The sequence below is a fragment of the Gallus gallus genome, chromosome 1 (assembly GCF_016699485.2).
Source record: "Gallus gallus isolate bGalGal1 chromosome 1, bGalGal1.mat.broiler.GRCg7b, whole genome shotgun sequence".
Taxonomy (NCBI): Eukaryota; Metazoa; Chordata; class Aves; order Galliformes; family Phasianidae; genus Gallus; species Gallus gallus.
Window position 1 is genome coordinate 44564922 of NC_052532.1, and position 13294 is coordinate 44578215.

General features: G+C 40.8%; 1 long non-coding RNA gene across 1 annotated transcript in view; it reads right to left on the minus strand.

Moving 5' to 3' along the window:
• The window catches only part of LOC121109067, a 68844-nt gene that overhangs the window by 1679 nt on the left and 53871 nt on the right, over positions 1-13294 (minus strand). Inside the window, exon 5 of the long non-coding RNA XR_006933784.1 lies at positions 10312-10413. This is a non-coding gene — a long non-coding RNA (uncharacterized LOC121109067). The remainder of the gene's footprint in view (positions 1-10311; positions 10414-13294) is intronic.

A 13294-nucleotide genomic window follows, 5' to 3' on the forward strand; every position in this document is an offset into this window, starting at 1 on the left:
GACAGAGGGAGAGATGTCTGAAAAGTCCATCTGCTTCCTTGCACAACCTTGATTTCCAATATACTGAGTCACAGATCAAATGAAAGAAGTTCCTGGTAGACCTGCTGCCTCAGCCCACTTACAACAGGGAGAAGACTAATTGCACTCTGCAAAGGGTAAGTACAATAATTCCATGGAAGAGCATCAAGCAGAGCAAGATCAGCAAAAGTCTTACAATCACATAATTTTCTCAAGGCATTTTATGTAGGTCAGTCTGAATGTAATGCCTCCAATTTATTTTCATGGAAACTATAACAGCTACAAGGAGCATTATTTGGTAGAACAATTTCTCAGCTACAAATCACTATTTTTCGACATAGTCACATATTAACTATGCGTTTTCACCAGTGATAAACAAGAGCTTGCGTGCCACACTCATAATCATCTGCACCAGCGGAGGTAAATGATTGTCACTACTACTGAAATGCACCACCCACCACCTCACTGTGCTCACATCCACTGTTTGGTCTCTATAAACATTCTGCAAGAGTTGATGAATGTCAATGGGTGCCATTCTTTTGGAATTTAATTTGCTCCTTTTGCACTTCCATGTCAGATACCATTTTGTCAGGCTGCCCCTCTGCTGCCATCTGTCACACAGCAACAAAATGTAATGGAATACTGGTGGGAAGGTTCAACCTCTACTGCCACACCACAACTACCTGCCTCTGACACTGTGAGCCAACATAATAAAAGGAAGCATTACTTTTGGAGCAACTCTTGTATATACAATAACAAAGGTTATGTGGATCCTACTCTGAAGGAACAGAAATGAGAATTACACTATCAAGACAGCCATAGTAATGATCACCCACTGCAGAAGTGGCAACATTTCCCAACTCTGTGTCAAAACCTCAGGGAAACTACCAATGATCTCTATGTTGGCAGCCACTGGGGCTTGAAGTTTTACTACTTTAGTTTAAAAATTATAGACTGAGCTAAATAAGTAGCCTCCGTGGTGAATGCAGCAGGTGTAGACAAACTCCAAAGTTTCAGGCACAAGCTTTACTTCCTCTAAGCCGAGGTGTAACAGGTTATTTGCATCACTGTGGTGAAGCAGCAAGGAAAGCCAAGGAGGGTACAGCCAAGAGCAGAGAGGGAAAGCAAAATGGCATGTAGTGATATGATGATTCAAAGTCTGTGCAGAAGCTAGCAATCAGAGTTTGAAATGGATCGTAAAATAAAGATAAGACTTTGGAGTTGTGAATATGACATGAAAAAATAGTGGATTGTTAAGACATAAAAGGAGACATGGACAGAGCGGATGTCAAAGGACAATGTCATACCACATACAGCATTGAACAGAGCACATCTCTCTGTTTCCTTGGTCTGCTTCTTCACAAATAAATTCTAGAAATGAACACTAAGGCAAATAGATCCAGTTCCAGGAGAGTAATTTCCTGACTTCTGGGCAAGAGTTCATCACTCAGTAGGTGAGAAAAATGAAATTAAAAAACCCTCTCAGTAATAGAATGCTACTTGTAAGAAGGGCTATAGCATTTTCAGAAATTAGGAAGAAGTAGTATGTCGAATATTTGGACATACTTTTTAAGTCATTTTTGAAAATATATCCTAGAGCACTCAAACAAAAGCTCCTATACATATGCCAACAAGATGGCTTTTAATACTGAGAAGCTAGTTCATTGAATTTCTTGCTAACAATTTATTATCAGTAGATTTACTTCTATTTTTTTTTCTTTTAACATAAATTGCTAGATTATTTAAACAATCCATCTCACAATCTTTAAGGAGTTTTGTTTATGAACTCACATATAATTGTCCTGACTTAACATATAAATGACTTCAGAATATGATTCAAAATCATTAAATTTTCCTTCCTCTTTTTATTCTCTCTTTCTAAAGCAACACACACACTGATGCAGTTCTCTGTAGCCGTCTGACTATCGTATTTAACTTCTTTCATTCTGGTGTTAACTTATTATCGTTGCTTTGGAAGTATGCTTCGTTTCATAAGAGAAGATACCATACAGTGATGTACGCCTTATATAGGTATTTATTTGATATATAGATATATAAGTAATTTCAGTAGCAAGAAGAATTTTCAAATAAATTTTAAATATTTTCTTGATAAAGAGAAAGAAACACAATGAAAAGGACTAAGCAGACATAATTTGGATGTAGATATATTTACCACTTCACTGTTTTACTATATACAGCAGCAGAGTCCGGTGGGCAGATAAGGCTAAGAAATATTTCCTTTTACAGGCTACTATAAAGCATAAATCTGTGAGCTTTAACACATGGGACATATTTTAAAATACAATTTAAGTCGTTCTGTGTCTTTTTCAATAAATTTCTGTTGCAGAAATATGAGGGCTGCTCTGGAAGTAATGCTTCCTCTTTTATTCTGTTGACCCATAATGTCAGAGGCAGATGTTGCTGTTATGGCAGTATTTGCTTTATTAAATAACGTTTCTATCTGTCATACTTACCATAGAAATAAATAAGAGGCATTACTTTGGAGCGACCTACATACATACACAAAAATATTTTTCAAATACTTCCAGGAAACACCATACAAAGTCATTTTGCAAGTTTAAACAAAAGCCAAGGTACTGTTCTGTCATACTGTACCTCAGCTTCTTGTAAAGTGAGTAGATAAAATTGTGGTTTTTACACAGTTCAATACAATAAGGTTCAAGGCTGGCAAGCCTCTGGTCTTTGATGAAAAGTACTAGGCTGATGTGTCCAACAACAACAACAAAAATAAAAGAAGGAAGGAAGGGAGGAAGGGAGGAAGGGAGGAAGGGAGGAAGGGAGGAAGGGAGGAAGGGAGGAAGGGAGGAAGGGAGGAAGGAAGGAAGGAAGGAAGGAAGGAAGGAAGGAAGGAAGGAAGGAAGGAAGGAAGGAAGGAAGGAAGGAAGGAAGGAAGGAAGGAAGGAAGGAAGGAAGGAAGGAAGGAAGGAAGGAAGGAAGTTATGTGTGGAGGCAACTGGATCAAATGTATCAGTGCAGTCAGGAAAGTGATATTGCTACTCAACTCACTGTGCAGAAGGAGCTCAGTTTAGCCATGTGAAAGCCACAGCTTCCTTAGCCAGCAGCTGAAGGCAGGGTGGGATTCCCTACTTCATTTCCAAAAGCTCTAGCTTTTGTACGCAGGATCTTTAGTTCTGAACCTGAGTGGAATCCCATCCTTTACAACTCGCAGGGAACAGACACAGCGACCAAACTTGCCCATTGTCAGCACCTCTCCATTGTTAACACCTGAGAAAATTGAGACAAGGGATAGATAGATTTCATTTCAGAGAGAAAGCAAATTTTACAGTGGGATAGGAAGCTGGAACCAGTGCACCTCACAGTTTTGCCTGTAATATAAATCTGGGGCAGATCTATATAGATGAGGAGCAGAAGTGACAAAACATTTGTATTCCATTCTTTCCCTTGCCAGAGAGGATGGGGATGTCCATTTTTTACTATTGGGATCATGTTCTAAGAATCAAGTCATCACATGTGCTGCTCATTCTCCCTCCTCCCAAAACAACTGCTCTTTGTATGGATGCACTGAATGTTTACTGATCCAAAGAGTAACAGAAGGATCACATTTAACAGCGCTTGGGGCAACACTCAGTTCACAAATGAAAGACCTCTGCTCCAGCTCCTGTGCTGTATCAAGCAGAAAACTGCTTTGAACTTAACTCTGTACACAGAGAGCTGAAACTTTTGTTTTGGCTTGATTTTTAAAAATACAAGTATCAGATTTATAGATAACACAAATTAGTATGATTTAACCTGCAAACAACACGCTATGAATGTGACTCATTCATCCTCACTTTGACCCGGTGTTTTTCAAATGCATTTGGCTTGGCTCAGTTATCATGAAAAGGTAGCTGAAGCAAAATGAGGAGAAAATTCAAATAAAATTCCCAACTGGCTGCTGACAGCTGTGTAGTCAACAGGGAATAGTACATGCTAGTGAGCCTCCATACAAAGACTCAATTCACAGAGTGTGAATAAAACATATTTTTAAAAGACCTTTTTGGGCCAGCAACGAGGTAGTATCATCAATCTAGGATAAAAGAATACTGAGAGAAATACAAAACATCAGATACATCCACTTTTCTAGGATAACCAGAAGATTCACTTATGATTAACCTGGTACCTATGTATCTTCTAAAGAGAGTAGCAGCTTACTCCAATTAATGGGAAAGATGGGGGACTTAGAATGTCTGCCAAATCAGTGTTATCAAAAGAACACCTAGAAAATGTACTGAGCTCTTTCTTCTACATATACACAGTGATCCAAAAACATAGATCATTTGTAAAGCAAGCGAAAAGTGACCTGGCTTTTGTGTGCAAAACCAGTATCTTAATTTAAGACATCACACAGTAAATAACCGGTTGTCAACAAACATAAGTTAGTCTTACACAAGTGAGAGCCTTCTGCCAGAAAACTTTCCTTATGTTTTCTGTATTCATCCAATACCAACAGGATTAAGTTAGCCTGTCAGAAAGAACTATTGAAAAGTATTGAGAAGCTACTGAGAAGCATTGAGAAGTGATTGAAATACTTCAGAAGGAACTATAGGAAAGCACTGCAGAAGGGTTAAGTTTTCAGTGTCAGCAGAAACTGGCTTAGAAGGTCTAACTTGTTTTCCTGGTTGAACAAAGAATATGTGGTGCACACACACGGTGAGTAGGGATAGAGAGTAAAACTGCAGATCAAATGCTGGGTGGAAAATTCAGGAATCAATCTTAAATGAATTGCTCTTGAAATTACAGTAATATTGGCACAGAAAGATACAGTGCTACATTTGTAACAAACATGTCTGTCCTTTACTAAGTCACATACTGAAGGGGAATGAACAAGCAAGTATGGTGCACCTTGCCAACTACCTGATGGCAGATAGAAATTTTACCTTTTTGGTTTGATGATGAGTGGATCGCCAGAAAAATAAGATGGGTCACTTTTCCCATATATGATCATGGGACATTCACTAAGATACAGGGAAATAGGATAAAAACTCCTGGCTTCCGTCACAGAGTCCCATTAATCATTAGGACCAGGAGCCTTCCTGGACACCGTGACACTGATGGATAGCTCTGGAGCTTCATTAGTTCCTGATGAGCATTTGAACATTGATGTGTGATGCACTGAAGTTGCCAAGCGACACTGCATAGTATTCTTGCAACTGAGACTGTTCGTTACTCTGTTCTGATGATGAAGGCTTGCAGCACAGTTTGTAAGGGACTTGTTCCTAGTTTTACCTCATTACAATACAAGTGATTTCTCTTAATTGGAATCCCTTTTCTTTAATTGAACTTAATTGTGACAGCAGTAGCTGCAGTAAGCTGCAGTGTTGTGCAAAGTTCAGGATACTGATTACACTTTTGATTTTTTAGCAAAGCATCCAGATGAAGCTGGTTCTGCTGTGGAAAAGGAAGAAAAATAAAGAAATCCTTGAGATAACAAAGAAACATTCACATTTCAAGGTCAAATGCATATGTGGGAAGGCAGTGAAGGTTCCACTTTTCATGCCCATTGGCTCCTTTTAAGAAATTACTGCTTTGCATTTGCCCTCTCCTTTTGATGTTTTCTCCTTGGTGTTTTGGACGAAAGCATGAAGTAGAGCAGTGGGTGAAAGCTTACACACACAGGAAAAAAAAAAAAGTTTAAATATTTTCCGTGGTCAGAGGGGGTTGGGGTTTGCACAGAGGACAGATAAATGTTTAATTTAAAATGTGGTGAATCCAAAATCAGACATGCCCACCTTTAGGCGTAACCAAAACAGAGCAGGCACATTAAGTTCAGTTCCACTGAAAACACAGATGGAGCACAAAGTGAAAAAGGGCAGCACAGGATGATGAGGGCTTCAAGTGATGCAGGGAGAAAATTCCACAGGAAAGTATTAGTGTGAACATAAGCCAGCTGTGTTATTTAATGATGGGAGGCAGGTCCTCTGTGTGCTCAACATTTTATATGTTTTCTTGTAACAGCCAAGCATTCCATTCAGGCAATATTCACAGTCTGCAAAGCCACTCACATGGCAGCAGATTTTCAATGAAAAGCCATTAAAGGAGTGCAATTCTCACTTTGCAATAAGTATGACTGTTCTTTGTTTCTTGTTCGCTTGCACTGTATGTCTCTGTTGCAGTTTCATATTTTTTTTTAATATTTACAAGTTCTGATTAACCACAGAACTTAAGAAATCTGACTGAAACTGAGATGTGGCTCATTTTTTTTTACTTGAAATCCCCTTGACACTCAACAGACCCGCAGAAACTCCTGTAAGAGACATCTTCTGTGAGAAAAGTACTTCCTGGTGGCCCACAGATACTGTCCAGGCTACAGACTCTTCCCTCTTCCATTTCCAACACGTAGCACGTACAAAGACCAGAAGTCATCCTCCAGCAAGGACTGCTTTCTCCAAAGGTTAATCACTGGCTGTGTTGGCACTGCCTTCATTTTTCTGACTACCTCCCCTCTGCAGCCTGATAAAGAGCGAGGTTCAGCTGCAGGCTGGTAAGCATGTGAGAACATGGGGAAATCATGTAATTTGGGGATGTCAGGTGAATGATGTCAGATGAGTGTATGTTTTCACTTCAGTCATAATCTCTCCACTCTGCCATGAGCTGGGTGGGATGCCACAGTTTGGCTCACGGTGTTTGGACATGACAGGAAAGGGAAGACCTGTCTTAGGTTAAACTCACCTATGAATGTAGCACTGTGTGCATTCACGCCAGGTTGGCACCATGATAATCACAATCTGTGCATAAAAAACATTGTGTGCCTGCAAACTTCCATTCTGTTGTGACCTCTTGTTTCAGGTGCTTGTTTCTATGATAAACAGCTGCCTGTGTTGTTGAGTTTTTCCAGACACAGTCATTGTTCAAAAGCTAAGCTGCTATTCTCTAAAATAGGCATAAAAAGCACTGAAGAATTATCTGAAAGATGAGAGGAGTCAAGGATATAAACCGGATGATAATTGTGTGGTCCCTTCCAACTCAATATATTTTGTGATTCAGTGGTAAATATCTCTTACTCGCAATAAAAATTATCTGGTCTCTATTTAACTAATCCTGTAGATGAACTGGTTTATATTTTGCTCTCAGCAAGTTTAAGTAACACATACTTAAGCACTTAAACTGTGCCTTATGAAGGCTAAGGTGCCTACTGAAAAGAAGAACGTAGGGACTGTATACTGGCAATGATAAGAACATAGATATCATGAGAAGAGCACTGGTAAAACAGTAGACTATGATATTTCGCCTCTGGGGAAGTCATGCAGCCCATACTCAGATGCAAACCAGTAACGACCAGTGGATATTTGGGAAAGCCTGGAAAAATCAAAATCCAAGTCTGCGCACGCACTGGATCATGACTGCAGCAAAACTGATAGAATATTTGACAGATACCTATTTAATATCTTTTTCAATGACTTAGACACTAGGATTGAGTGCATCCTCAGTGAGTTTGCAGATGACACCCAGGTGAGCAGTATAATTGACATGACAGAAAGAAGCAGTGCCATCCAGAGGGACCTAGTCAGTCCTGAAAAGTGGGCCCCTGGGTGCCAAATGAGATTTAACAAGGCCAGGTGTTGCACCTGGGGTGGGGCAATCTCAGACCTAAGTACAGACTGGGAGAAGAATGCCTTGAGAGCAGCCCTGCAGAGAAGGACTTGCAGTTTCTGGTGAACAAAAAGCTGGACATGAGCCAGCAGTGTGTGCTCGAAGCCTGGAAGGCCAACTGCATTCTGGGATGCGTCAAAAGAGGGGTGGCCAGCAGGGCAAGGGAGGGGATTGTTCCTCCCTACTCTGCTTCCCCACCTGGATGCCTCACCTGGCCTGGGGCTCCCAGCACAAGGAGGATGTAAAGCATTGGAGCAGTTCCAGCAGAGGACCACAAAGATGATCAGAGGGCTGCAGTACCTTCCTACAAAAAAAAAGGCTGGGGGAGCTGAGCTTGTTCAGTGTGAAGAAGAGAAGACTCTGAGGAGACCTCATTGCTGTCTTTCAGTACTTAAAGGGAGCTTTGAAAAGGAGGGAGAACAACTGTTTACTCGGTCTGGTGGTAATAGGACAAGAGGGAATGGATTTAAACTAAAAGAGGAGAGATTTAGGATAGAAGTTAGGAGAAAACTGTTTACTCAGAGGGCAGTGAGGCACTGGTACAGGCTGCTCAGAGAAGCTGCGGATGTCCTATCCCTGGAGGCATTTGAAACAAGGTTGGATGGGGCCCTTGGCAGCTTGATCTGGTGGGTGGCAGCCCTGCCCATGGCAGGGGGGTCGGAGCTCAGTGATCTTTAAAGATCCGCTCCAATCTAAGCCAGTTCCTGATTCTGTGATTCTACGAAATGACTGTGTGCAGGGTTCTATGATGCTGATCAAAGCCCATAGAACACTTTTCACTTCTTATATTAATGATACCACATATACCATCATCCTTATATGAGTCCTCAGGCATAAGGGAATGTGCTGTAAGAATCACACAGCTGGTTCAATCAAAAAGGCCAGCCTGCCAGCTGCAGAGGTTAAGGGAGAGGCACCTTCCTAGGCTGGGGCACCTCATGGGCAGGCACTCCCATGGGTGGATCCAGCAGGTTTTGTGCTGGTGGTTTTAAGGTGTACCCACAAGCACAGTACACAATATTTCTCTCATTACTTTAAAATAAGATGTCAAAAGACCTGTGTCAACACAGGGGAGGGGGATAAAAAAAGCAGCAGAAAATAAATCTGAGTCCCTAAGATTTCTGAGTATCTGGGAGGAACGTGGAAGGTGGCTCATGCAGCTCCTGGGTTTGAGGTGAACAGTTCAACAAACAGACAGAAAGAGTTTGCGAGCGTGTGTGCACATTAAAACCTGGCATGTAAAACCTGCATTTTTCTCTTTAATATCATATCATCAACTTTCCGCTCTAAAACCTACAGGATGTTGTGTGCACATGCCAGTGAAGAAGCATAACTATTCTTGCATGTCAGCTGCAATGTGTGCGTGCTGGAAGTGGTAAAGAATTGCTGAGGATCTGACAAGGTTAGGGAACTTTAACTGACCTAGTTTGCTACAATACTGCACCCTCCTCCCCTTTTTTATTTCCTTCCCAAGGACACAGTACCTCGGGGTAAGTTCTCTGATTAATAAGTTCACCCAGCTTGAGTGATCCAGAGATTGCGTTTCCAGTCAAAAGCCTGAGTTGCGAGGGAGGCTGGAGCTGAGACTTGTTTCAGCCTGTAAATCACAGGACTGTGTGCCATGGGCCAGGCTCTGTTTTGATTCAGTGCAGTGTAAAGAGATTCCTATCACAGTGCCCCATATAAACACCCAGAAAAAGATCACGTTTCTAACCCCACAGCAAGGAGCAGAAGTAATTTTCCATGATACATTTATGGGTTAAAGAAGTCAATAGAAGCGTTACAAAATGTTCAGTACAGTTCAAAAATAACTACTGGCTTTACATTAAGCAAGCCTCCAAATACACAATAACTTCTGGGAATGTCAACCAAAATGAGCGCAGCTGGTTGGTAAATTGTCTCTGTGTCAAAAATAACGAGTGTGTTTGTTGAGCAAGGTCAGTACAGTAGTTCAAGACTTGTGGTCTGCAGCAGCATGCTGGATGTTGCTGAGTCTGCACTTTCCTGGCACTACAAATATCAACAGATTGGCCAAGTAGCGCCGAGTCAGTTTCTGTAACCAAGCACTGCAGGATATGTTCAGGACTCTGATTTATTAGAAACCTCATCAACAGTTGAGTTAGGATTTCCCCATATATTGTTTTGAAGTGCAAATGTGAACAGAATTACACCACATTGCAAAACCAGTATGTTTTATACAAAGCTTTGCGTATGATTTTGATTTACAAATGCACAAGTCTGAACATATTATTTGGAATGTTTGTTTGTTTTTTCCAGATGGAGTTACACTCAGATCCAAGTACATCAAAAGATAAAGTAGCTTCACTAAAGTTTCTCCAGGGAAAAGACCCAGTAATCCCAAATATTGAGAGAAACTGGTAATTAACATGAGATGAGGTGTATTTGGCATCAGTATAGTGCCTTTCTGGCCCTTATCATATCTGTATATCTCACAGTCATTTCTGAACTGTGTTATTACAACAACCTTACAGAGAATGGCCTTATTTTGCTAGCACAGTGCATGTTTTATACGTATAGTAACTAACAATATTCTTAAAAGTTTTTATGGGGAAAGGTGAAGGAAATCAGCATCTTATGTTTAATTCCATGTGCAAAAAAAAAAAAAAAAAGAAAGAAAAAGAAAAGAATCTGCTCAATTACTATTGTGAATTATGCACTCACCTGTAGCTAAACAGCAGTAGAAATGTAGGAAGTCTTAAATCGAGGCACGTATTATCACAGGAGCATCCTTCTAACATCACCACCCTTTCCTCCCTTGATCCTCTGAAAAATCCAGAAGATGTAGGATTAAATATTATTTTTCTTATAATCAAGCTGAGACTGTCTACAAAATGATTTAATACGAAACAATATTGTTCAGGCAAATGTCCTTTCTATTGTAATCTTTGAAGCTCCTGTAGAATCATCTTAACTTCCATTTTATTTTGTGGGGTTTTTTTTTTTTCCACTCCTATTTCCACAAAATGTATTTTCCTGACATTCATTACCACAACATCAGTCTCTCCTAAGCAGCCATCAAGCAACTATCTTTCCTTTCAGTTCCTCACTCTGCTGGCCAAATGTTATAGATTCCGCAACCACTCAAGCTTATTTAAGGGATTCATAAATGAATGAGTACCTTAATAAACACTTTGTGCAAGTAAAAATCTAAATGCAGTATGCCTTCCCTCATGGACTTAAATGTGAGCTTTTGAAGACTTGATGGGTGGCAGAGAAGCGCTGAAGGGAAGGTGAGAGATCGGAGAGAGCCTTTATGTGCTGGTGATAAGGCTGGTAGGGATGTCTATCCTGCTCATGGGGCCTACACTCACAGCAACACTGTCCCATTGTCTATTCAGCTTGGATCACTTAGATTACTATGCAGAACTGCCAGACAAGATTTGCTGTTTTTTTCTGCCAGTGTATAGAGGATAGCTGGGTCCTCTCTGAACCACAAACAGTACCACCCAAAGACAATGCCAAGGAAACTTGATATATGGGAAGAAAAAACAAAGTGCTCCAAGGATTTTAATTTGAGGCTGAGACACAGGAATATGAACTACTGTTTAGTTAAGAAGGGAGCAGGAAACAAAATGAGATTAATGGTTGAAACAAAAATGTCATTCTAACATTGCTATTAGTTTATGGCTTTGGGGTTGTATTTTTTTCCTTCCTTTTTAAAAGCTAAACATGAAAGTTCTTCTTCAAACAGTCAGCCATCTGGCCCTTGCTGGATTTTAATGCACTCCTGAAATCTGAACTGAATTCATATAGGCAACAGTGTGCTTTGAAGTTAGCAAGCACATAAACACAAAAGATTTATCAGTAGGGCCATTCATACAGCAGCAAGAGATTGCATGGTAGATTCATTCAGCCACAACCTCTCCCTGCACAAAAACCATTCCCAACAGAGCATCTAATTTTGAGGATGGGATCCCGCTTCCTGGGGACACACAGTCCCCGATTACTCACATGGTGTATTGAGTGCTAAATAGGAACAAGAGGGGGACTGACTCTGCAGCCTGTAGGACAAGCTGCAGGGCTGTTACACAGATGGCTGTGGCCTGAATCACTCACTGAATACGTAGCAACAACAGTGCACTGAAGTTCTAAAAAGAGCTAAAAACAAGGTTCTTGTTGTGTTGTTCAATAACTGCACACTGTCAAGGAGTGTGACAGGATCTGCTGGGTCTGCTTCACAGGAAGGCTCAGGTCAAACTGATCCATGGTTTGAAATTTTAGTCCTATGCCTGGCACAGCGTAGCAACAGCCTCTTCTAGCTGTCCTTTCTGGGAGATCTCTAAACCACAGCATCCTTCTTACAGTCCCAAATATGGATAACATCATTATCATATTTTAGAATATCAGAATAATAATAATAATTGCAGCCCAGAAGGCCAACTGCATCCTGGCCTGCATCAAAAGAAGGGTGGTCATGAGGGTAAAGGAGGTGATTGTTCCTCTCTGTTTTGCCCTTGTAAGGCCTCATCTGGAGTACTGTGTCCAAGCATGGGGCCCCCAGCACAGGAAGGATGCAGAGATGTTGGAGCAGGTCTAGAGGATGGCCACAGAATTGATCAGAGGGCTGGAGCACCTCTACTATTAAGAAAGCCTGAGGGAGCTGGGCTTGTTCAGTCTGAAGAAGAGAAGGCTCCAGGGAGACCTCATAGTGGCCTTCCAGTACTTGAAGGGAGCTTATAAGCAGGAGGGCAACCAGCTTTTTACATGGGCTAATAGTAACAGGACAAGGGGAAGTGGTTTTAAACTAACAGATGGGTAATTTAGGTTAGATATTTGGAAGAAATTCTGTCTTCAGAAAGTGGTGAGGTGCTAGAACAGGCTGCCCAGAGAATAATTTATATTAGTTTAGAATGTCAAAAAGTGTTAAGTTAGTCTATGTGTTGCTCTGTGCTATCAGGAAACCTGCAGATTTCTCCTAAGTCTTCCAGTCATCATTAGGCATCAGGATAACCCTCAGCTCTGAGTGCCTCATCAAGCTCTGACTTAGCCTGTCAGGACTGTTGTCTGCTTGAGACATTCTCAGATGAAGCAATTAGCTCAATGTCCTTATTTCCAGTATCATCTCGATTTTTTCCAGCTATACCTCTATTTCTGCAGGTGACACCTCAAAAGAGAGTCACAACACCATTAAACCACAGAGCCGATTAGATCCCTGCTGTTTGAGAATATTTTGCATCATGGCCGGGCACGGCATGATTTAAATGAAATTATGGCAGCTCCAGCATCACATCATGTTGGGTTTTCATACAGCTTTTTTTTTTGTCTTCCTGTGTAATTGAAATTCCCCAGCAATTGCAATATACGTTTCTAACATGATAGGCATTCTTATCTCTAGGTTTCTCCTGAAAACTTTGTCAAAAGGTAATAACTCATGATCCTTTCATGCTATTCTGCAGTTTCCCTCTTCTCATCTCAAATCACAGTCTGATTCAGCAGTCTTCTGTGAGGTACTTTATTACTTTGATAATATTTTCCAACTGCTTGATGGGAAACAGTAACTCATCTGGTTACTCATCTGAAGTATCCAAATTACGTAATCTCAATCTCATGTCAGACATGAGCTTTTTATGAAAACTCTGTCTAGCCACTTAAAATTGCATATGCATGGCAATGCCTTCTCTTAAGGGTATCTCAGGAAACTGGG